Consider the following 25,664-nt stretch of genomic DNA (forward strand, 5'->3'; position numbering starts at 1 on the left):
TTGGGATCCGGTACCCTTAATCTGCCCTTCACCCTTCACCCTGGATTCTCGTGGGTTCTTAGGGTCCCTTCCACCTTCTTGTTCCTGAACCCTTCTGTTTCTCTGTCTCTTCTTCTCCCTTTCCGTTCCTTCCTGTTCCTTTCTGTTCTGTTCTCTTGGAGCTGAGATGAGCCAAAATCTCAGCTCCCCTTCACCTCCTCCTCGGCCTCTCACTAGGCCCTCCTGGAGTAGAGCTCCTACAGAGCCTCTACTCCCTGTCTTCTCCACTGACTGAACAAACGAACCTAGATCTAAGATGGTGCCCACCTTTTATACCTCCCTCTGACCATGAGCCCAGGTGACCAGCAAACAATGGGCTCTTTCCTACGCTCAGGAACCAACCCCTATCTGCCCCTACAGCACTGGGTGTTCCACCCCCCTCCCCACTCCAGGCAGGGACATAGTCGGTCGTGCCTGCACTTCTGTCTAGTGGGAGCACCGTTGAGCTGTCCCTCGGAAATGGGGTGTGTGTGCTGTATGCAGCTAACTGAGCCCTGGTCCATACTCCATCCTTACCCGGGAGTGGAATATCACACCTCTGGTCTGAGGTGCAATACCCCTGTAGCGGCCGAACCCTCGGGGCGCTACATGTACATCTTGCCACATGTATGGAATCATAAATAGTAAAAAACTAAAAATTGATAGTGTTGGCCCCCTTAAAAATAGTCTGGGTGAAATGGTGGATGAGGATGAGGAAAAAGCCAATATGCTAAATGATTTTTTTTCAACAGTATTTACACAAGAAAATCGCATGACAGAAAACATGATTAGTGATAACAAAAATTCTCCATTAAATGTCACTTGCTTAACCCAGCAGGAAGTACGGCGGCATCTAAAAATCACTAAAGTTGACATATCCCCAGGCCTGGATGGGATACATCCGCGAGTACTGCAGGAATTAAGTAACGTCATAGATAGACCATTATTTTTAATCTTTAAAGATTCCATAATAACAGGGTCTGTACCACAGGACTGGCGTATAGCAAATGTGGTACCAATATTCAAAAAGGGGACAAAAACCGAACTTGGAAATTATAGGCTAGTAAGCTTAACCTCTACTGTGGGTAAAATCCTGGAGGGTTTCCTAAGAGATGCTATACTAGAGTATCTGAAGAAGAGTAACCTCATGACCCAATATCAATATGGGTTTACGAGGGACCGTTCCTATCAAACTAATCTGATCAGCTTTTATGAGAAGGCAAGTTCTGGACTGGACCAAGGAAATGCAGTGGATGTTGTGTATATGGACTTTTCAAAAGGTTTTTATACGGTTCCACACAAAAGGTTGATACATAAAATGAGAACAATGGGGATAGGGGAAAATATATGTATGTGGGTTAAGAACTGGCTCAGTGATAGGAAACAAAGGGTGGTTATTAATGGAAAACACTCAGACTGGGTCTCAGTTAACAGTGGGGTACCACAGGGGTCAGTATTGGGCCCGCTTCTTTTTAACATATTTATTAATGACCTTGTAGGGGGCATACAGAGTAATATTTCAATATTTACAGATGACACTAAACTCTGCAGGGTAATCAATACAGAGGAGGACAATTTTATATTACAGGAGGATCTATGTAAACTAGAAGCTTGGGCTAATAAATGGCAAATGAGCTTTAATGGGGATAAATGTAAGGTAATACACTTGGGCAGAGGAAATAAAATGTATAATTATATGCTTAATTGTAAAACACTGGGCAAAACTGTAACTGAAAAAGACCTGGGTGTATTTGTGGACGAAAAGCTCACGTTTAGTGGCCAGTGTCAGGCAGCTGCTGCAAAGGCAAATAAAATAATGGGATGCATTAAAAGAGGCATAGATGCTCATGAGAAGAACATAATTTTACCTTTATACAAGTCACTAGTGCGACCACACTTAGAATACTGTGTACAGTTCTGGTCTCCGGTGTATAATAAAGACATAGCTGAACTAGAGCGGGTGCAGAAAAGAGCGACCAAGGTTATTAGAGAACTGGGGGTCTGCAATACCAAGACAGGTTATTACACTTGGGGTTATTTACTGTGGAAAAAAGAAGGCTTAGGGGTGATCTTATTACTATGTACAAGTATATGAGGGGATAGTACAAAGACCTTTCTACTGATCTTTTTACTCTGAGACCTGAGACGGGGAAAAGGGGGCATATTCTACATCTGGAGGAAAGAAGGTTTAATCATAATCACATACGGGGATTCTTTACTGTAAGAGCAGTGAGACTTTGGAACTCTCTGCCGCATGATGTTGTAATGAGTGATTCACTACTAAAATTTAAGAAGGGCATGGATGCCTTTCTTGAAAAGTATAATATTACAGGTTATATATACTAGATTCCTTGATAGGGCGTTGATCCAGGGAACTAGTCTGATAGTCGTATGGAGTTGGGAAGGAATTTTTTTCTCCAATGTGGAGCTTAGTGTTTGCCACATGGTTTTTTTTTGCCTTCCTCTGGATCAACATGTTAGGCTATGGGTTGAACTAGATGGACTTAGTCTTCCTTCAACCTTAAAAACTATGTTACTATGTTACTATGATTCCAGGGATGTGTCACTTACTAATTGTGTTTTGCTGTTTTAATAAATTTAGTGTTTTATCAGCAGGAGATTATTAGTGTTGAGAGAACATGCTCGACTCTGCTCGGCACTCACCTGAGCATCACGCTACTCGGGATGTTCGGCGACCACCGAGCATTTCCGGGTTACTCGGGCGGGAGCTCGGGTCTCCGCCCTGCATGTTTGGCGCTCTTTACAGAGCCAATGAACATGCAGGGATTGCCAGCCAGTCACTGTAATGCCGCAGCCATGTTGTTTGTGGGCATTACAGTGATTGGCTGGCCGCACAGCGTCACCTCGAGTATTTAAAACCGGGCGCCGCCATCTTGGACACAGTCGCGCCGGATCAGACAGTGTAGGGACAGCGCTGCTAATTTAGGGAGAGATATATCCTGAAAAATAGTTAGTGTAGGGTCTGTAAAGGCTGCCAGATCAAACAAACAGTCCTTCTCAGGACTAATATCCATCCCAGGTATATCAGGCAGGCAGGCTGTATAGGAGACGCAGTGGTTATACCAGCAAACGCTGCATTACAGTCCTGTGTGCTGCTCCTGTTGCTGAAATTGCTGGACTTAGCTCCAGGTCCCGGGGGCCAGGAAAAATCCTTTTTTTTAATCTAAATCCTCTTTTTTTTTTCCTCCTTCACAATGTACAAATACCCATCTTATTAACCTTTCGGTGCCCCCCCCCCCCCAAAAAAAAAAAAGTGTGCCTCTGATTTTTCAGACACAAATATATCTGTTGAAAATAGTCTGGTGTAGGCCAGAGAAATAGAAGTGTGGTTTTGCAGTTCTATGGGCCATTTGTATCTAAAAAAAAACAGTTTGAGTGTGTCGCTCACTGTTCAGCCGCAAGTATATATATATTTTAAAAAGCCTGGTATACACCAGTAAATTATTACTGTGGTTTTGATGTTCCACGGTAAAACATCTCTATTATCCTGTTTTTGGCATTTTTTGCTGTATAAAAATAATAAGTGTCTCCCTGATTTTTCAGACACAAATATATCTGTTGAAAATAGTCTGGTGTAGGCCAGAGAGACAGAAGTGTGCTTTTGCTGTTCCACGGTAAAAAATCTCTATTATCCTGCTTTTTGCATTTTTTGCTGTAAAAAAAAAAATAGTGTCTCCCTGATTTTTCAGACACAAATATATCTGTTGAAAATAGTCTGGTGTAGGCCCGAGAAATACAAGTGTGGTTTTGCAGTTCCACGGTACAAACCTCTGTATTATCCACTTTTGGGCCATTTGTATCTAAAAAAAACAGTTTGAGTGTGTCGCTCACTGTTCAGCCGCAAATATATATATATTTTAAAAAGCCTGGTATACACCAGTAAATTATTACTGTGGTTTTGATGTTCCAAAGTAAAACATCTCTATTATCCTGTTTTTGGCATTTTTTGCTGTATAAAAATAATAATAGTGTCTCCCTGATTTTTCAGACACAAATATATCTGTTGAAAATAGTCTGGTGTAGGCCAGAGAGACAGAAGTGTGCTTTTGCTGTTCCACGGTAAAAAATCTCTATTATCCTGCTTTTTGCATTTTTTGCTGTAAAAAAAAAAAAAAAAATAGTGTCTCCCTGATTTTTCAGACACAAATATATCTGTTGAAAATAGTCTGGTGTAGGTCAGAGAGACAGAAGTGTGCTTTTGCTGTTCCACGGTAAAAAATCTCTATTATCCTGCTTTTTGCATTTTTTGCTGTAAAAAAAAAAAAAATAGTGTCTCCCTGATTTTTCAGACACAAATATATCTGTTGAAAATAGTCTGGTGTAGGCCCGAGAAATACAAGTGTGGTTTTGCAGTTCCACGGTACAAACCTCTGTATTATCCATTTTTTTGGCCATTTGTATCTAAAAAAAACAGTTTGAGTGTGTCGCTCACTGTTCAGCCGCAAATATATATATTTTAAAAAGCCTGGTATACACCAGTAAATTATTACTGTGGTTTTGATGTTCCACGGTAAAACATCTCTATTATCCTGTTTTTGGCATTTTTTGCTGTATAAAAATAATAATAGTGTCTCCCTGATTTTTCAGACACAAATATATCTGTTGAAAATAGTCTGGTGTAGGCCAGAGAGACAGAAGTGTGCTTTTGCTGTTCCACGGTACAAACCTCTGTATTATCCACTTTTGGGCCATTTGTATCTAAAAAAAACAGTTTGAGTGAGTCGTTCACTGTTCAGCCGCAAATATATATATATTTTAAAAAGCCTGGTATACACCAGTAAATTATTACTGTGGTTTTGATGTTCCACGGTAAAACATCTCTATTATCCTGTTTTTGGCATTTTTTGCTGTATAAAAATAATAATAGTGTCTCCCTGATTTTTCAGACACAAATATATCTGTTGAAAATAGTCTGGTGTAGGCCAGAGAGACAGAAATGTGCTTTTGCTGTTCCACGGTAAAAAATCTCTATTATCCTGCTTTTTGCATTTTTTGCTGTAAAAAAAAAAAAATAGTGTCTCCCTGATTTTTCAGACACAAATATATCTGTTGAAAATAGTCTGGTGTAGGCCCGAGAAATACAAGTGTGGTTTTGCAGTTCCACGGTACAAACCTCTGTATTATCCATTTTTTTGGCCATTTGTATCTAAAAAAAACAGTTTGAGTGTGTCGCTCACTGTTCAGCCGCAAATATATATATTTTAAAAAGCCTGGTATACACCAGTAAATTATTACTGTGGTTTTGATGTTCCACGGTAAAACATCTCTATTATCCTGTTTTTGGCATTTTTTGCTGTATAAAAATAATAATAGTGTCTCCCTGATTTTTCAGACACAAATATATCTGTTGAAAATAGTCTGGTGTAGGCCAGAGAGACAGAAGTGTGCTTTTGCTGTTCCACGGTAAAACATCTCTATTATCCTGCTTTTTGCATTTTTTGCTGTAAAAAAAAAAAAAATAGTGTCTCCCTGATTTTTCAGACACAAATATATCTGTTGAAAATAGTCTGGTGTAGGCCCGAGAAATACAAGTGTGGTTTTGCAGTTCCACGGTACAAACCTCTGTATTATCCACTTTTGGGCCATTTGTATCTAAAAAAAACAGTTTGAGTGAGTCGTTCACTGTTCAGCCGCAAATATATATATATTTTAAAAAGCCTGGTATACACCAGTAAATTATTACTGTGGTTTTGATGTTCCACGGTAAAACATCTCTATTATCCTGTTTTTGGCATTTTTTGCTGTATAAAAATAATAATAGTGTCTCCCTGATTTTTCAGACACAAATATATCTGTTGAAAATAGTCTGGTGTAGGCCAGAGAGACAGAAATGTGCTTTTGCTGTTCCACGGTAAAAAATCTCTATTATCCTGCTTTTTGCATTTTTTGCTGTAAAAAAAAAAAAATAGTGTCTCCCTGATTTTTCAGACACAAATATATCTGTTGAAAATAGTCTGGTGTAGGCCCGAGAAATACAAGTGTGGTTTTGCAGTTCCACGGTACAAACCTCTGTATTATCCACTTTTGGGCCATTTGTATCTAAAAAAAACAGTTTGAGTGTGTCGCTCACTGTTCAGCCGCAAATATATATATATTTTAAAAAGCCTGGTATACACCAGTAAATTATAACTGTGGTTTTGCTGTTCCACGGTAAAAAATCTATATTATTCAGGTTTTGGTAGTTTTTTCCGTAAAGAAAAACAGTAGTGTCTCCTGACTGTTGTGACACAAAAATATATCTGTTGAAAATAGTCTTGTGTAGGCCCGACATCCCAGTGTGGTTTTGCAGTTCCACGGGTCAAATCGCTGTACTATCCAGTTTTGGGCCTTTGGTATCTAAAAAAAAAGCAGTTTGAGTGTGTCGCTCACTGTTCAGCCGCAAATATCTCTATTTAAAAAAGTGTGGTATACCCCAGTAAACAATAACTGGTTTTCCTCTTCCTTGGTTCTAATCTACTCTTTATTACCCTTTTTCCATTGATAGTGCAAGTGTAAGCTATTTTACTTCATTTACAATGGGCAAGGTGCGTTGCAAGGGACGTGGAAGTGGACGTTCTGGTGATGGTTCGTGCAGAGGACGGGGCCGTGGCCAAGGTGAAAATGTGCCACAACCAACAGCCACATCTTCTCGCTCCCACTTCTTGACCGAATTACTAGGGAAGCACAGAACAACACCAGTATTGAGAACTGATCAGTGTGAACAGGTTATTAATTGGATAGCAGACAATACTTCCAGTTACCTGGGCACCACCACCTCCGGTCTGTCTTCCACACGGTCAACTCTTAGTAGCTGTGAGTCTCGACCGCATACTCCTCCTCACCCTGATGCTCCTTCCTCCCACCATGCCGAGTGTCGTCAGACAGCAAGTGATCCCACACTTGGACACTCTGAAGAGCTGTTCACTGGTCCATTTCCATATTTGGGCCCCTCGCCTGATACGCTTGAAGTGGTGGAAGAGGAGATCCCATGTTGCGATGCCCAAATATTTGAACAGCCACGGCCACAGGAAGTCGACATTGGCAATCTGTCACAAGAGGTGGACGATGACGAGACACAATTGCCAGGAAGTGAGGATGAGGATTGTGGTGCGCAAGTGGAAGAGGAGGAAGTGGTGGATGATCTAGTAACTGACCCAACGTGGAAGGAGGACATGCAGAGTGAGGCCAGCAGCACACAGGGGGAGGGAGGCAGAGTACCCCAACAGGCAGGAAGAAGCAGTGTGGTGGCCGCAGACAGAAGGCAGGCAACCGTTCCAAGTAACACCAACACGAGGGACGTTGCCAGTACAAGCGGTAGGTCTTCCAGAGTCTGGAATTTTTTTAAAGACTCTGCTGATAACCCCAGTAAGGCCATATGTTCCACCTGCCATGCCAGCATCAGCAGGGGTGACAAAACTACCAGCCTGACCACCACCAGCATGATCAGGCACATGGCAGCAAAGCACCCGACTTTGTGGGGCGAAACCCAGGGTCCACGACCAGTGTCAGCGGGTGTCACCACTGCTTCTTCCACTGTTGTGCATGCAATAGAACCCCCTGTTGTGTGTGCAAGGCAATCCCCTGTCCATACTGCATGTAAAGATGCCCCCTCCTCTCAGTCTTCACTTGTTATGGCAGTTTCTCAAGAAACAGCATCAACGTCCACGTCCACGTCCCACCGCAGCATTCAATTGTCCATATCCCAGACCTTTGAACGAAAGCGGAAATTCGCAGCTAACGCCCCACAGGCCACAGTCCTAAATTCGCACATTTCACGACTGCTTGCATTGGAAATGCTGCCTTTTAGGCTGGTGGAGACGGAATCCTTCCGCAATCTTATGGCGGTGGCCGTCCCTCGGTACTCGGTCCCCAGCCGACACTATTTTGCCCCGTGTGCCATCCCCGCACTACACAAGCACGTGTCCCAAAGCATCTGCCGTGCCCTCAACAACGCAGTTACTGGGAGAGTCCACCTGACAACGGACACGTGGACAAGTGCTTGTTGCCAGGGATGGTACATCTCTCTGACGGCACACTGGGTAAACATAGTGGAAGCCGGGACCCAGTCGGACCTTGGGACGGAACACATCCTCCCCACACCGAGGATTGCGGGCCCTATGTCAGTCAGAGTTGCCCCCACAGTGTACAGCTACTGCGCATCCTCCTCCTCCTCCTCTTCATGTTCAGCCTCCATCTCAGATATCACCACATCAGTTACAAGCTGGAAGCATTGCAGTACTGCCTCCGCCAAGCGGCAACAGGCTGTGCTGAAACTCATAAGCTTAGGTCATAAACCTCACACTGCTTGTGAGTTGTGGACAGCTGTGAAAGAGCAGGCAGATCTGTGGCTGAGACCGCTGAACCTACATCCCGGCATGGTCGTGTGTGACAATGGCCGTAACCTGGTGGCGGCTCTGAGGCGAGGTGAGATCACACACGTACCATGCCTGGCTCATGTGCTTAACTTCGTGGTTCAGAGGTTTCTTAAATCGTACCCCGAGTTGCCAGATCTGCTCGTGAAAGTAAGCCGCCTGTCAGCTCATTTTCGCAAGTCGGCTACAGCTTCCGCCGCCCTTGCTGTGTTGCAGCAGCGTTTGCAGCTTCCGGCACACCGACTGGTGTGTGATGTCCCCACACATTGGAACTCTACCCTCCACATGTTGCAAAGGATTTGTGAGCAGAAGAGAGCAGTTGTGGAGTACCAGCTGCAACAAGGCCGTCGATATTCAGGTTAGACTCCACACATAAGACCTCAGGAGTGGACCTGGATGTCTGACATATGTACCATCCTGACAAACTTTGAGGAGGCCACCAAGATGGTGAGTGGCGATGACGCCATCATTAGTGTCAGCATCCCACTTGTCTGTCTTTTGCAACGCTCTCTGCAGAGAATTAAAGAGGAGGCATTGCAGCCAGAGTATGATGAGATGGATCAAGAAGCCGTATCGTGCGATTACAGACAGCCCAGCCTCATCTCATCCCAACGTGCATTGGGGGACAATGAGGGAGAGGAGGAGGAAGAACAGGAGCTGCTATCATGCGTTGTAGACGGTAGTACCTGTACAAGTGTCATACCGTCGGTTCAGCGTGGGTGGCCTGAGGACAGGGGGGAGGAGGAAGAGGAGGAGGAGGAGAGCATGGTCAGTCGTCATCTTGGTGAGGACACGGAAATCTTGCCCATTACCAGTCTGGCACGCATGGCTGACTTTATGTTACGCTGCCTTAACCGTGACCCTCGCGTTATCAAAATGTTGGGTGACAGTCATTACTGGTTGGTGACACTTGTAGACCCCCGCTACAAGGAGAACTTTCACTCTCTTATTCCTGAGGTGGAGAGGTCTACAAAAATGGGGCAATACCAGAAGGTCCTTACTGCAGAACTCTTAAAAAAATTCCCATCTGAACACGCTAGCGGCAGAGGTCACAGTTCGTTGCCCAACCAAGGCGTACAGGCGAGAGAGATGCAACTCCAATCCAGCAGAGGCAGGGGAACACTGTCAACGTTCTGGGACAGTTTTCTGACACCCGCCCAGCTTACAGGCCCTGAGGCGCGGGGTACTCTCACAAGGAGTGGAAAGTTTCAAAAGATGGTGAGGGAGTACCTTGCTGATCGTACCAGCGTCCTCCGTGATTCCTCTGTGCCTTTTAATTATTGGGTATCCAAGCTGGACACTTGGAATGAACTTGCTCTGTATGCCTTGGAGGTCCTGGCCTGCCCTGCCACTAGCGTGTTATCGGAGCGTGTTTTTAGTGCCGCTGGGGGAATTATAACTGATAAGCGCACTCGCCTGTCAATTGACAATGCTGACAAGCTGACCCTTATCAAAATGAACAAGGGCTGGATTGGGCCAGACTTCTCATCACCACCAAATGACAGCAGAGTAACATAAAGTCAAATCCACTGTGTTATTCACATGCACCGCTTCACACCCACACATGGGTATACGCTTCCTCGTTTCGGCTGTTTAATCTTCTTCTCCTTATCCTCAGCCTCCACCACCACTATACCACCAGGGTGCCAGGATTGTAAGTTCCTCCGTCCTAATTTTTGGCAGCTTTTGCTGGGAAAGCATAAGCAAATACCATGGGACACCCACTCCCCAATAATGGGACTTATGTTTGTAATATGCTGTACTGCATGGCTCTTGTAAGGGGCATTGCTAGTTGCTCCGTCCTAATTTTTGGCAGCTTTTGCTGGGAAAGCATAAGCAAATACTATGGGAGACCCACTCCCCAATAATGGGACTTATGTTTGTAATATGCTGTACTGCATGGCTCTTGTAAGGGGCATTGCAAGTTGCTCCGTCCTAATTTTTGGCAGCTTTTGCTGGGAAAGCATAAGCAAATACTATGGGAGACCCACTTCCCAATAATGGGACTTATGTTTGTAATATGCTGTACTGCATGGCTCTTGTAAGGGGCATTGCAAGTTGCTCCGTCCTAATTTTTGGCAGCTTTTGCTGGGAAAGCATAAGCAAATACTATGGGAGACCCACTCCCCAATAATGGGACTTATGTTTGTAATATGCTGTACTGCATGGCTCTTGTAAGGGGTATTGCAAGTTGCTCCGTCCTAATTTTTGGCAGCTTTTGCTTGCAAGGCATAAGCAAATACTATGGGACACCCACTCCCCAATAATGGGACTTATGTTTGTAATATGCTGTACTGCATGTGACGCGCCTCCTGGGCCGTGTGTACACGTGTGTGGGATACCCGGTGCCGGGTCTCTGGGGTCTGTAGTCTCCGTGGTGGTGACCCGGTCCCGTGGCTCAGGCTGGTCAAACCAGTGGCAATCTTTCTTAGGTTTTGAGGTTAATTGTCTGACTGCGCCACCCGTGGATTGCGGTCAGGGAGTACCATCGCTGCGAGGCAGACCGCTGAGGCTGGTGTTGTGTGCGCGGCATAAAATAGGATAACTCCCCTCGGGAGGAGTATAGCCTCAGGACAGTGAGTGTGGATGATGGGGGTGATGGTGCACGAGCGCAGCAGGAATGACTCAGAGTCTTTGCAGTGCAGTTCAGGGTCTTTACTGATGATTATAAGGTAGACCCTCCCGGGAGTACTGGCTAGCATAAGTGGCCTGGTCAGTCTGTGAGCAAGCAGGAGTTCCCCTGGCCAGGTGGAGTTGTAGGCCTCCCCGTCTGTCTGCACTCTTCCTGGCTACCTTGCTGTAAGCGGGTAGAAGTAGCCCACGTCCCTGAGTGTACCGTGTAGTGCTCACCCATATGGCTCGTGACTTGGGGCCTTCTGTTAGCCTTCGCTCCACGACGGCGGTGCTGGTCCCTTGCTTGTGACTGAGCCTCCGGGCTTCTATGGCCAGAGGACCTGAAATCCCCTGCCGGCTGGTTTCTGCTGCTGGATATATAAGTCCTCACAGCTTCGGACTCCTGTGTCCGGTTCCTATTGTCTTCTGCCAGGGCGAGCTCTGCTCAGCTTCCAGACCCTCGTCTTTAGCTCCTAGCTCCTACAGAGCTCCTTGCTGTTACTTTCCCTTGCTCTCACTCTGACTCTGACTGTTCTCTGTTCTCTGACTCACTCAACCCCACCCCAGATCCAGTTTATAAGGGCAGAATTCTCCCCTCCCAGGACTGGGGCAGGAGGATGTTGCATGTTTAAGGGATCCTGACCAGGAAACCTCCCACTTGCTCTCCGACGTAATCTCTATTACTGTGGTGACCAGACCCCTGGGGTGCCACACATGGCTCTTGTAAGGGGCATTGCAGTACCTCATAATTTTTGGAAAGCATTCCATTCACTGCTTAGGCCAACAGTGCACAGGAGACCCAGTTGCTATAAATGGAAAAAAAGGTTTAGTTAACGCCCTCTGACCTCCATGTCATTTCCAAGGGGCATTGGAGTGCCTCAAAATTTTTGGTAGGCATTGCACTCACTGTATGCCCTATAACTGTGTAGCCGAACCGCTCCTTTTGTTACAGAAACATATCCTACAAGACATATCTGGTTGACTGGCCTGATATTGATGTGAATGGTCCCTGTTCCTCCTGCTCTTTCTCCTTTGCCACTACCTCATCCATCATTTATCACCTGAAGCTTTGTTTTAACGGGAGTCATAGAACTTGGATAGTAGCAGGAAAACATCCAGCAATCCTCGGAGGAGGTAGGATATGCGCCAAAACGCTGACCTCCTCAGGCCTAGCCGCTACTACATACATGCGCTTGCATTACAACAAAACAAAGCAGATGCTAACTTCTATCATCCTCATCATGCTCCTCACCTTGGCACTCTCAACTCCCCTGATGGAGAAGCCAGGGCCCACCGGAGGAGTCTGATAGTCCGGTGGGCTCGGCCAATGCTGCCCTAAAGCAGGCCAGGCTAAGAAAAGTGTGGGAAAGGTTACCGGTACAAATAGGGGTGGCTGGGGACCGAGTATGGACACCCGGCCACCCCCTGGAGGCTGGGGAGCAAGCGGGGCCACCCGGCCACCAGGCGGCTGGGGACTGAGTATGGATACCAGGCCGCCGACACAGCCATGGCGTGGTGGCCAGATTCCGCTTCCACATGCCTAAAAGGCCCAATTTAAAGTGCAAGCAAGCAGTATGGTATTGCAGCCTGGGGGTGGGTGGGTGGCAGGCTGCATACTTGCGCTTGCATTGCAAGGAATGGGAGAGGTACAATTGAACACTGCCCTGGGACAAGGACTTGAATGGGGATAGTTGTAAGTCTGCAACGACAGGTGCAAGGTGGGAGGCATCTTCGCATGTACCATGAACAGGGGTTTGGCATGCACACACTACAGCGGAATAGGCTCTCCTGCCCACTAAATGCACTGGGGAGGGCACAGGTAATGTTTTGGTATACGCGCTTAATCTTATGTATAAGGCACACCAGGACAAATAGGGGCGGCTGGGGACTGAGTATGGATACCACGCTGCCGAAGCAGCCATGAGGTAATGGCCAGCTTCGGCCTCCTCTAAACTAAAAGGCCCCATTTCAAGTGCAAGCTAGCAGTATGAATTGCAGTCTGGGGGTGGGTGGGTGGCAGGCTGCACACTTACACTTGCATTAAAAGAAAACATAGCAGATGCTAACTTCTGTCATCATCATCATGCTCCTCACCTTGGCACTCTCAACTCCACCGATGGAGAAGTCAGGGCCCACCGGAGGAGTCTGGTTCTCTGGTGGGCTCGTCCAATGCTGCCTAAAGCAGGCCGGGCTAAGAAAAGTGTGTGGGGGGATGTTCCAAGGAGAAATGGGGGCGGCTGGGGACTGTTTATGGACACCCGACTGCCCCCAGGCGGCTGGGGACCGTGTGGACACTCGGCCGCGGGGCGGCTGGGGACTGAGTATGGACACCCGGCCGCCGGGCGGCTGGGGACTGAGTATGGATTCCAGGCCGCCAACACAGCCATGACGTGGTGGCCAGATTCCGCCTCCACATGCCTAAAAGGCCCAATTTCAAGTTCAAGCAAGCAAGTAGTATGGTATTGCAGCCTGGGGGTGGGTGGGTGGCAGGCTGCATACTTGCGCTTGTATTGCAAGGAATGGGGGAGGTACAATTGAACACTGCCCTGGGACTAGAACTTGCATGGGGATAGTTGCAAGTCAGCATCTTCTGATGCGGCAAGGATCACTTATGATGGGCACACTTTTAGACAGTGACCTGGGAGTCAGAGATGCTTCCAGGGGTCTTCCCCATGCTGTTCCCATGTCTTTTCAGCACTTTATGCATGTGTCACTCAGCACATGGCCAGATAAGGTTGTAAAATGTTAAAATGACATTTCCCGGTGAATGCATTTGTCATAGTTGAAAGCAATACAAAAGTGCAAAAACGCATAAAAAATGCTACTTGTGAACATAGCCGAAGGTGTGGAGGAGTATTTTTGTTTTTGGTCATTTATTTTAACTTATACACAAGTCTTTTCCCTGGAAAGGATGTTCCTTAACATATTTCACAGGAAAAAAGTTTCACTTTCGTTTTATTGTGAGCCTGTAAAAGTGGCTTAATACCTCTGACCACGTTGTTGACAGCAGTGACCTGGGGGTCAGAAACGCTTCCTGGGGCGATCCCCATGCTGTCCCCATGTCATTTGAGCACTGTCACTATCGTTTTGGGCACTTGTTAGGCTTTTAAAAGACTGCCGGGGGTGCCACCGCAAAAATGCTCGAGTCTCCCATAGACTAACATTGGGCTCGTTGCTCGGGTCGAGCACCCGAGTATCACGGCGAGTTCAGCCCGAGCTTCGAGCACCCGAGCATTTTAGTGCTCGCTCAACACTAGAGATTATCACTGCAGGACTAGGTGTCTCATGCCATCTAGCCCAACCATTCCCCCTCCGCTGATTAGCGGCTTTCTGTCCAAATACTATGTATACAGAAAGCTGCCAATCTGTGATGTGGGTGGGGTTACACAGGACTCAACATTCCGAGCTCTGCTAGATCTGCAGCAGAGAAAACTGTGATTCCATAACAACTACTGCACTCAGTAAACTAAGTGATACATCACTGTAATCAGGGTTTCTGTCCTTACATTATCCTGCTGTCAGATTACATAACAAAAACTTGCTGTGAGATTCCCTTGAAACAGAAAGAGTACCAGCGAGCAGGCAGTTGAGCCTCTTCTTTCTTCCCTTTCTACTTTCTTCCCTTTTGGAAATCCAAGAAGATATTTTTATAAGGTGTCCCGTTAATTGCTGGAGGGATCTTGTCACATCTTCCCGCTTCTGCAAGGTTTCTTCTGTCACCAGATGCTGCTGTATTTATTGTACGTGCGCCGCTGAGGAAAGAGGAGACATTAGGACCAGATGCTTTGGGTGGTTCAAGCTTTGTCCAGCCACTAAGACCAGGCTGGCTGGGACCAGTAGTGCAATCCAGTCTTGCAATATGGGTGTTTATACAAAGTCAAATTCCTCATTTACTGTGTCTGTTGCCTATAATGAATTTCTACCAAGAGCAAACAAAGAGGAGAGAAAACCTCTTATAAAAAACATCTCGGTGCTGTTTCATGCCACCAGTGCACAAAAACATATTTGTCTATCTGAGGACCTATTTATTCACTGTCACTGCCCATCCAATATTTGGGATAATGGTGGCACGGCCCTCAGACTATTTTCCTTTCTATTAGTTTTTGTGTCACTCTCGTTTTAAGACTAGGATAGTTTTTTGTTACTTTGTCTATTTTCTATATTTAGTGTTCCTATGAGGGCAAGACTGTAAAGTTAATCTAACAAATATTTCAGAGTTTAGACCAGGGGTGCGCAACATTTTTTGGTCCAAAGGGCACATTGTCATATTGAACCAATCTGAAGGGCCGCCAAAAAACTTTAAAGGGGCATTTACATGAATACATCAGCAGAACCAAGTTTTGAGTATTTGAGAAGGATTTTGAGAGTTTCTGCTCCAAAAAATCAATGGGAACACACCCAAATGTACTGTAATGTAGCAGCTTGCGGCATTACTGTAATGGTCCAGGGTGTGTTTTGGCCGACCATGTACCTCCCCACAGGTGACTGGTCACATGACTGTGACATCAGCACAGGTCCTGTGCACACAGAAGGTCTGATCACATGACTGTGACATCAGCACAGGTCCTGTGTGTGCACTGGAAGATATATAAACCCTGGTAGATCTGAGACAGGGTGTGTAAGGTGTGAGGCCTGTTCCCTGTGTGGGAAACCGTTAGTGTGAGGCCTAGTGAGGCCTAGTGAGGCCTGGTGAAGCCTGGAAGGTACGAAGGCTGGATCATTGTGTGTGAGAGATGCCAGCAGCCTTGGAGGGCAAAAGGCTGGAGACCACATTTGGTAAGCCTTAGAGCCAGAGCTGTGGCAGAATAAAGCGGACTGAAGCAGCTACGACCCAGCAAAGGTAAAAACACTGCGTTATATGGACATTGTTATAAGTGACTTTGCTGAAGGCTGTAACTGGAGCCAAGTGGGCCGGTCTGCCACTTGAAAGGCTCCCGGATGTTATGTGTGTAATATGCCGGTGAGCCACTAAGATGTACTGTGTTATAAACAGTTTATGAAGGGTAATAAACTGCTGGATGGTGAAAACTGGAAAAACGTGGCTGGTGTGCTTTAATTGACCTGGTGCAGCGAGTATCCCCCAACATGATGACTAGCGCTGCCTTACATGTGGTTCGATAATAGGGGCAACTGCAGCCCGGTTGCTAGGGGCAACTGCAACCCGGTTGCTAGGGGCAACGGCACAGGATGACGAGTGTGGATACAAGCATCTTGCTGTGGCTCGGCGGGGTCACGAAGAATAAAGCATCTTGCTGTAACTTGGCGGGGTTATGAAAATTGTCGTCGCACTCAAACCTGATTTGCTGTGGCTTGGTGGGGCCACAAACATTTTTTTTCGGGGAGAGTGGTGTGAAGTGTCTAGTGTGAACAGTGTACCGCGATGACTATGAATGGAGTAGTATCTCCAGACGGAATGGAGAAGTGGTGCAATCGCTCTTCGGCATAATGGAGTGTCCTGAAGAAATGCAGGAGCTGATAAAGATGGCTGTGAGAGGAGCAGCAAATGAGTCTGAAGCTATTGAGCAATTAAAGTGCCTGTCAAAAGCACAGCAGCAGGCATTTGAGAAAGTACAGCAACAGGACATGGTGCAGGAATGGCAGGAGCTGTTGGCACCGTATAGAATGGCAGCAGTGGACCATTCTGTGAACTCTCCGGGGGCGCCAGTATTGTCCCAGAGTGCCTGGGGAGGTGGTAAGAGATGTTGTGAACTGAGTCCTAAGATTATTGCTGATTTTTTTTGTAAAAATTCCCCTAGAGATGTGGGTGTCCAAAAGGGGACGGAGTCTAAAAAGGGGCGGATTTTCACAAGAGCGTGGAGTATAGAAAACCAAAATTTGTTACTGGTTGTGGGTTGGTACCGCCTAAGAATGACAATTTGACCGTTGATAACGGGGTAGCTCCAGTATAAGGGGTTGACGTCAAGGTGGGAGGTGACTTGTTGGTCCATGACACCATGGGGAGTGACACAGACCCCACAACTGACGGTGACACTACGAAAGTAGAAAGAGAGTTCAGTCAGGAGGGGCTAGACGAGGGGAGAGAGTCCCCCTCTCGTCGTCGACGGTGCAAGGGCCACAAAAAGTTGCTCCTGTAGTCTTTGCTGAAAATGAAAATACAGAAAATATAATGCTGTATGCCTTTGTTCCAAGTGTGGATCCTCCTTTAGAGGCAGAAGAGGAGGTGACGTTGCCAGTAGCAACCTCCGGTACAATACTGAGACGGAAGGATCTGGTTCTGACAGCCCTGAAAGAGGAGGCGGCCAGTCATGACCAAGAGCTGGAGCCTATCAGGCAGCAGTATCAGAGTGACGTGCAGCAACGAAGGGAAAACCTGGGGAATGTGTCCTCAGACCAGCGGAGCCTGGAGTCTGAACAGCAGAAAATAAACCTGGTTGTAAGGAACTTGCAGCGAGAACTGGAAGAAAGCAGCGAGGAAGTTAATCAATGGAAGGAAATGTTCCAGGAAATTAAGGAGGACCGCTGCAAAACCAAGGAGGAGGTTTTACAGTTGAAGCTTGAGAAGGAGGCGTGGCAGGATGAAGTTTCTGGGCGTGAACAAAACCTAGAACGACTGCGCAAACAGTTCAACCGGGAGCTGTGTGAATCCAAGAAGGAATATGGTGAACGCAGTCGGGAACTGCAACAAATTAAGAGAGACTATGAGGATCTCCTCAGGGTTAAAGAAAAACTAGAGGATGATAAGGCGGATGCAGAGCACATGCGCCAAGTGGTTGAGACCACCCTGCAGGACGCCCGTGATGAAAATGATGATCTCCGCAGAAAGACCCTAGGTCTGGAAGCTCAGGTGAAGGAGCTGCAGACATTCTGTGATAATCTCCAGAGGGCAGAGTCGTGCCTTAAGGAAAGAATCAGCAAGATGGAAGCTGAGCGGAAACAGATGGAGGAGTCTATCGGAGAAGCCACGGACCAGGGCCAGGAGTTGGCCACTGGAGATGGGAGGTATGAAGCAAATACCTCCTTGAATAATGCGAGCTCGGATGATTCGGTGGATGTAAGAGCCGAGATCAAGGAGCTCAAGGAGACACTACAAGCCTATTTGAAGCAAGAGAAACTTGAGAGACTGGCTGTGGGCGCATTGGAGACAAAGCGGTCTGAGAGAACTCTACTGTTAAAGGAGCAGTTGAAGCAGGAAGAGCTTCAGAGATGGGCTGCTGAGAGGCGAGTAGCTGAGCTAGAGGAAAAAATTTTCGAGCTCAAAGGTCGCCTAGTAAAGTGTCACTCAGTGAACGAGGCCTCCTTGGAGAAGGAAAAGGGCAAACAAGTTGCACTCACTCCCTTATACCATGAGAAGGTGGACCTGAGGAGAGCTAAGAGAGTGTTAACAGAAGATAAATATGAATTGGAAGTGGTCAAGACGAAAGTTCGTGAATTTGTAGCTGTGAGTCAGCTCAGGGGAAGCATACAGGGTGAAGAAGCTGAAAGTCAGTTGCCCCTGAAACCTGAGCCAGATGATCATTTGGAGACCACTGGTGAGACAGAAACATCTTGGTACAAGTGCCTCATAGATGTACCCGAGGATTTGAGAGAAGAATGCACCAGTGAGTCCGTGCATGAAGAGTTTAAGAAGGCTGTGGGAGCCTGTAAGGTGTACTCAACCTCAGAAGCTAAACAGCTGGTGGTCCTGTCCACGACCGAAGTCATAGTGAAGAGGGTGGCGATCCTAAGTGACATGCACTGGCGATGTATTCGCACGAAGCGGTTTCTCTGGTTGAAGACGGAACAAGCCGTTAGACATCTGGAGCTTATGAGAAAAGTTCACAGTCTGCGGGAAGAGGTCATCGGGGTGCCTCAGGTTCTGGCGAGAAAGCTCATTGGGAGAAATGGCCAAGCCATGCAAATGATGGTAAAGAAGTCTAGCGTGATGAAAGTAAGCAGTCCACAGGACTGGATACCAGATGAAGACGGCATGGTGTCATTCTCCGCTGTAGGAAAGGAAGAAAATCTTGCATATATACTCATGCTGATGGAGTACCGAGTGACCTACCTGCGAGAGGTAGAACAGTTGAATCTCGCCAGACTGCAAATGGAAAGGCAGCATCGCCTGAGCAGCAGAAGATGGCAGTAGTCTAGAAATTGTGAGACCAGACAGAGAAAGGGCCCCCTAAATAACAGAACAGCTACAGCTGAAGTTAGGGACCTTTCAAGATGTCCTGAGAGTAGTGGGCGTGGGTTTAGAGGTAGTGAGACCTCCAGTAACTCAGGTTTGGGGGGCCCATACAAACGACCCAATAGACTACGGGACAGTACGGAGTCTAACCGGAACTTAGATACCAGGGCGTGTGAGTCACACTGCTGTATGGACCGCAGGGAGCGGGGGAGGTCTGACAAGGTTACGACCCGGAAATGTGACTTGACGAAGTCAGTGACAATGACAGATGATAGGTCCCTAAGGAATGGGCTAATGTCATTGACTAATGTTCCAGGGGCTGAACAGCGCAATTGTCAAGTACATGGTCTCTGTGTGAACTGTGGGTTATGATGTGATTGTGTATATTATGTGTTCAACCCCACAAGTTTGAACAAAGGGGGGGAATATGTAATGCAGCGGCTTGCAGCATTACTGTAATGGTCCAGGGTGTGTTTTGGCCGACCATGTACCTCCCCCAAGGTGACTGGTCACATGACTGTGACATCAGCACAGGTCCTGTGCACACAGAAGGTCTGATCACATGACTGTGACATCAGCACAGGTCCTGTGTGTGCACTGGAAGATATATAAACCTGAGACAGGGTGTGTAAGGCGTGAGGCCTGTTCCCTGTGTGGGACACCGTTAGTGTGAGGCCTAGTGAGGCCTGGTGAAGCCTGGTGTAGCCTGGAAGGTACGAAGGCTGGATCCTTGTGTGTGAGAGCTGCCAGCAGCGTTGGAGGGCAAAGGGGCTGGAGACCACATTTGGTAAGCCTTAGAGCCACAGCTGTAGCAGAACAAAGCGGACTGAAGCAGCTACGACCCGGCAAAGATAAAAACACTGCATTATATGGACATTGGTATAAGTGACTTTGCTGAAGGCTGTAACTGGAGCCAAGTGGGCCGGTCTGCCACTTGAAAGGCTCCCGGATGTTATGTGTGTAATATGCCGGTGAGCCACTAAGATGGACTGTGTGATAAACAGTTTATGAAGGGTAATAAACTGCTGGATGGTGATAACTGGAAAAACGTGGCTGGTGTGCTTTAATTGACCTGATGCAGCGAGTATCCCCCAACATGATGACTAGCGCTGCCTTACAGTACACAGAGTTTTTTGGAGCAGAAACTCAACCAAATCCTCCTCATAATCTCAAAACTAAGTTTTGAGGATTTTTCAGTTTTAACATGAAGCACGTTACGGATTGCAACATGATCAGAACATGAAAGCAGTGCCAGAACCACCATCAGTACATGAAAGCAGTGCCAGAACAATCATCAGTACAGGAATACATCACCAAGCTTAGTACAGTGATCATTTGCAGTTTCAGGTCAGCCCCATATACTGTACACTTATATCACGTAAACCTGCAACTCCCAGTATTTTCTTAACAATGGTAAGAAGATACTGGGAGTTGCTTTACCAGTCATCATCAGACTGCGGACCATACAGGAACCACAGCACGGATGAGAAGCAGGAAGGAATACAAATAAACATTTACATCCAGGTACCTTATAGGTGACATCATCTCTGATCATTCCCATCCCTCTTGTCTCCATGCAGTACAGATGCCATGATGAGATTTCATGCCCAGTGCTCTTCTCTGCAGACTTCCTTTTCTCTGTCTTCAGCATCACTTCCCAATGGTGCCCTTAAAAATAAAAGTATCATTATACTGCCCCATAAATATAAATATCTCCCATGATGCGCCCCTGAACAAATAATTGCCTCTCAGTTTACTTCCTGCACAAAATATTCTCCACTCTGCCCCTCTCCGTACTGTCGCCCCACACAGCCCCTCTCCGTAATGTCCACCCCACAATGTCCCTCTCCGTAATGTCCCTCCCACACTGCCTCTCTCTGTAATGTCCCCCCACACTGCCACTCTCTAATGTCCCCTCACATTGCACCTCTCTGTAGTATTCCCCCACACTGCCCCTGTACATAATGTCCCCCCCACACAGCTCCTCTCCATAATATTCCCCTCACACTGCTCCTCTCCATCATATTCCCCCCACGCCACTCCTCTCCGTCATATTACCCCCACACACAACTCCTTTCCATCATATTCCCCCGATATTGCTCTCCTCCGTCAGTCATATTTCTCCCCCATACCACTCATCTCGATCATATTCCCAAGAGTGTATTCAAATCTCATCAGACTTATATCCACAGATGTATACCACCAATTAAATCATATCAAAAAGGGGGAGGGGAAAAAGACAAAGAATGTGGATACATGATCATTAAAATTCATATGCTTTATTAGATTATTTAAAAGTATTGGAAGAGTAAATTTACTGATGCATCCACAGATGCATATAGGGTAACCATCCTAGTATGGATGGTACCCACTAGTAAATCTGGTTAAATGGTATGTTAGAAACAAAGAACTGTTAAAGCATAGAGAGAGAGAGCTGGTTTAAGACGTATGAAAAGCTCCAGCTGAAGAGATGCTGATTGTTTTAATTGTGTTAATTGTTTATTTCTCACAGGCATCCTACAAGAAAAAGGTCACAAGATTAGGTTGTTATCAATGTTTATGAACGTTATACCAATTTCACAATGCCAATTTGTATAGAAAGTTATCCAACTTTCACCACTGTCTCAGAATTGGTCAGATTGACCAATTAAGACGAATGTCGAGGACGACATTCAAAAAGGAGGGAAGAGTGTGACATGTAGAAGTAGTGCTGTTGCACAGTGTGACATGCAGAAGTAGGGCTGTTGCTTTAAAAGAATTCAGCAACTATTAGAAGTAACACAAGCACAGGAGAGAGGAAGTGTTGTGCTCCAGAAGCATCCAGCAACTAGAGAGGTTAACACAGTCACAGGAGAAGGGGAGTGTTTTAGAAGAGCCCCAGGGGGATTGTGGGGAAGTTGTTTACTGTCTGGCTGGAGCTGAAGAGAAAGGTGGTGTATGTGTTCTGTATCTCACAGAAGCACCCCTGCAAGTGAAAAGGATTCAAGTCAAGAGTGAAGCTAAGCACAGGTCAGGTAGAGTTTCTGAACTAGCAGTGTGGAGTATTGTCAGGTAGAAAGATAAGGACGAAAAGAAATGGTGTCACATGGTGTCACAGGGATCATCTCCCTCAGCAAACCCTCCCCTTCTCCTCCATCTCACTGTGCTGTAAAGAATGCTGTGTTCATTAATGTGCCTTTGCATTAGAACTGTGCTGTCCTGTACTACTGGGAAGACTGTGAACTGCTGTGCTGCTAAGGAAACTGTACTGTTTGTCACTGCAGCCTGTTGCTCATAAGACTTAGCTTGCACTGGCTGTGCGGCTTCTTATTAAATGCTACTGTTCTACCATTTATGAAGACCTTTTGTCAAGTGTGTCTGGTCAGCAAGTGAAACAACCTATGTGTCTGTGCCTGAGGGTCAATACCCCTGTTTGTCTGAGAGAAGCTGCAGCACATGGTCTATGGTCACCCTGAGTAACAGTTCCCCCAGGATTTCAAATAATTCATGTAACCTGTCTCGCCCCTATCTGAACCTAGCGGCGTGCTTGTAACACAGACTTGAATACATTTAAACACTTCAGGGCTGAGACAGGAACATAGCAGAGGAGCGCTCGTCAGCCCCCACACCGACATGCAGCAATGTGATGAGGTCATCATGATGTGACCTCATCACACTGCTGCTAACACCTGCCCCGCAGCGCAGAGGAGGCAAGGAAGCGCCGGAAAAAGTAAGTGCTCCTAGAGGAGACGAGGATTACATATGCAAAAATAGGAGGGGGTTACTGTTACTATGAGGCCAGATTATGGCCCAATGGGGGAGAGGATTGTGAAGGAGGCCCAGTATGCAGAGGGCTAGGGCGTGTGGGGGAATATTACGGAGAGGAGCGGGTTGGGGGGGATATGATGGAGGGAAGCGGTGTAGGAGGGATATGATGGAAAAGACAAAGAATGTGGATATATGATCATTAAAATTCATATGCTTTATTAGATTATTTAAAAGTATTGGAAGAGTAAATTTACTCATGCATCCACAGATGCATATAGGGTAACCATCCTAGTATGGACGGTACCCACTAGTAAATCTGGTTAAATGGTATGTTAGATTAATTTGGAATGCTGTAGCCTTTAAATCATTAGGCTATAGCTGTATATATATTGACAGATATGTGCATTAATAGTCATGGTGAATAGTCTTTGCGACCTGACTTTCAAATAAATTATCCATTTGTTAGATTTTTATCCTCACCCCCAGTACATGTGTGTATGCAAATGGAGTGCTCAGTGTTATCGTGACAGATTTATGCAGTGTAATTCACTACCGGCCGGCACAGTTAATCACCGCTGATAGAGATAAAGGAGAAAATCTCCTAGCCTCTGAGCGTCAGGCGATCTATGTTGTAAGGATGTATGTTCACTCCGGCCAAGTGTATAATTATTGCAATTGGGGTGCTCGATATTAGCATGCCGGACCGTGCAGTGTAATTCCACTGCTATATATGCCTTTATCAGCCTACCTGCCTGCACAGCTGATCGTCACCGGTAAAGAGAGCTATCTCCCGGCTGCTAAAGGTCAAGCAGTCTGTGCTATTATGGTGTGGAGTAATCCGAACAACTCCTCACTGCGTGCGATCTCACTGCCTGCACATGCGGTAAGCATGCCCGGCTTGCATGTCTGATCACTATAACACTCTAGCGGTTTTACTTGGTCAGACACACCGTGACTGCCTATACTGTCTTGGGGCTTTTTTATATTCCTTCCTAACATTCCCATTAGACCAGAGTAAAATCCCTGACACGCGTTTCGCCGGTATACCGGCTTTTTCTAAGGGAAAAGTCGGCCACATGTCCCGGATATTTATACCCTCGATCAAGATTGGCTGATTTTTCTGTCAATCAAAATGTTACACACAAACAATCAGGATCTCTTCAGCTGGAGCTTTTCGTACGTCTTCAACCAGCTCTCTCTCTCTATGCTTTAACAGTTCTTTGTTTCTGCAAAGTCTTTTAAGGAAAATCAAAGCATGAAAACAAGTCTTTCAGTATGCAACAACTTCCATACTGCCCCTTGGTGGTGAATTCCACTCAAGTGGGCTTACCTGGTCTGCAGGCAGAGATACTTGTTTCCAGTTGACAGTCCTTGGCACTTGACTCGGTTCACCAAGTGTCTCATATGTCAGAATCATGGGCCTCCTCACTTCTTGAGTCGATATCCTCCTGGTGGGTTGTTCCTCATAGACCACGGGTTCTTCGGTCACAGAAGTTTCTTCCACCACACTCATTTCCCATGCTTCCTCAGATGCTCTTGGAACTGCCTCTGTAAGTTACTGTACTTCTCCTAAGTTGCTTGTTTCCGCACGGTCTGGTAATTCCACTCCTCAAGAGTGTCGATCAGTCTCTTCAGTGGCCGGTGTTTGATCATCACATCTGAATTTGACTTCATTTGTACTCCTTGGTACAAACTCTGGAGCCTCAGGACTTAGTTCACTCTCCTGAGGATGGTACATCTCTTTCCTTGCCAGTCCGAGAAATACAACGGTGTGCTCTTCTCCATCGGAACTTTCAAGGTCACTATCCACCTTCGGAGCTTCAGTCTGTGATGGTCCTTTAGTTGATCTCGGACAATGTCGGTTTACTTCTGGGAAGTCTTGTTGTGGTGGGAGATAATCACAGGGTAGTAGTAAATTCCAATGGACTATTCTGGTTTTCTTGTCTCCCGTTTCCAATCGGATTTCATACACTGGGCTATGATTAGATTTCCTCCTTATGACCACATACAACTTTACAACTTGTCTTCCCAGTACGAACTAAGTTTCCCTGGACCGCCTTTCTAACGTACGTTCTTGACTAGCACCCGGCTTCCTGGTGCCAATTTAGCTTCATAACATTTTCGATCATAGTACTCCTTACTCTTGCTCTGTCCTTGCATAACCGCTTTGGATGCTATGTTGCATGCCTCTGCCATCCGTTTCTTCCATTTCCGAACTTACTCCAGATATCTTCTGTAAGTCTCTGACACCGGAGTATCGAACATGATGTCGATTGGCAGTCTTGGCGATCGTCCATACAATAGGAAAAGGGTGAGTAACCTGTTGCATCACTCTTTGTACAGTTATAGGCATGTACGACTTTTGACAAGGAACACTTCCAGTCTTTCTTCTCATCAGCTGTTAAAGTGCGGTTAAAACGTTCCACTTGTCCATTACACTCTGGGTGATAGGGCGTTGTGTGGGATCTCTGATTCTACAGTACTTTCTTAGCTTGGCAAAGAGCTGGTTCTCAAATTCTCTTCCTTGGTCGTGGTGTAGCCTTGTAGGGAACCCAAACCTCAAAGCAAAATCATTGAAGATCTTCTCTGCCGCTGTTCGACCAGCTTTATTGGTGATGGAATGTGCTTGAGCAAATAGAGTGAAATGGTCCATCACCACCAAGATGCATTCGTAACCACCATTGCACGTCTCGAGATGTAGAAAGTCTATTGAGACCATCTCAAACAGATACGTAGTTTAGATGTTGCCCATAGGTACCCGGGTTGATGTGCTGGGACGTTTATCT

The sequence above is a fragment of the Phyllobates terribilis genome, unplaced genomic scaffold (assembly GCF_046119375.1).
Source record: "Phyllobates terribilis strain yellow unplaced genomic scaffold, ASM4611937v1 Scaffold_8__6_contigs__length_399053987, whole genome shotgun sequence".
NCBI lineage: Eukaryota > Metazoa > Chordata > Amphibia > Anura > Dendrobatidae > Phyllobates > Phyllobates terribilis.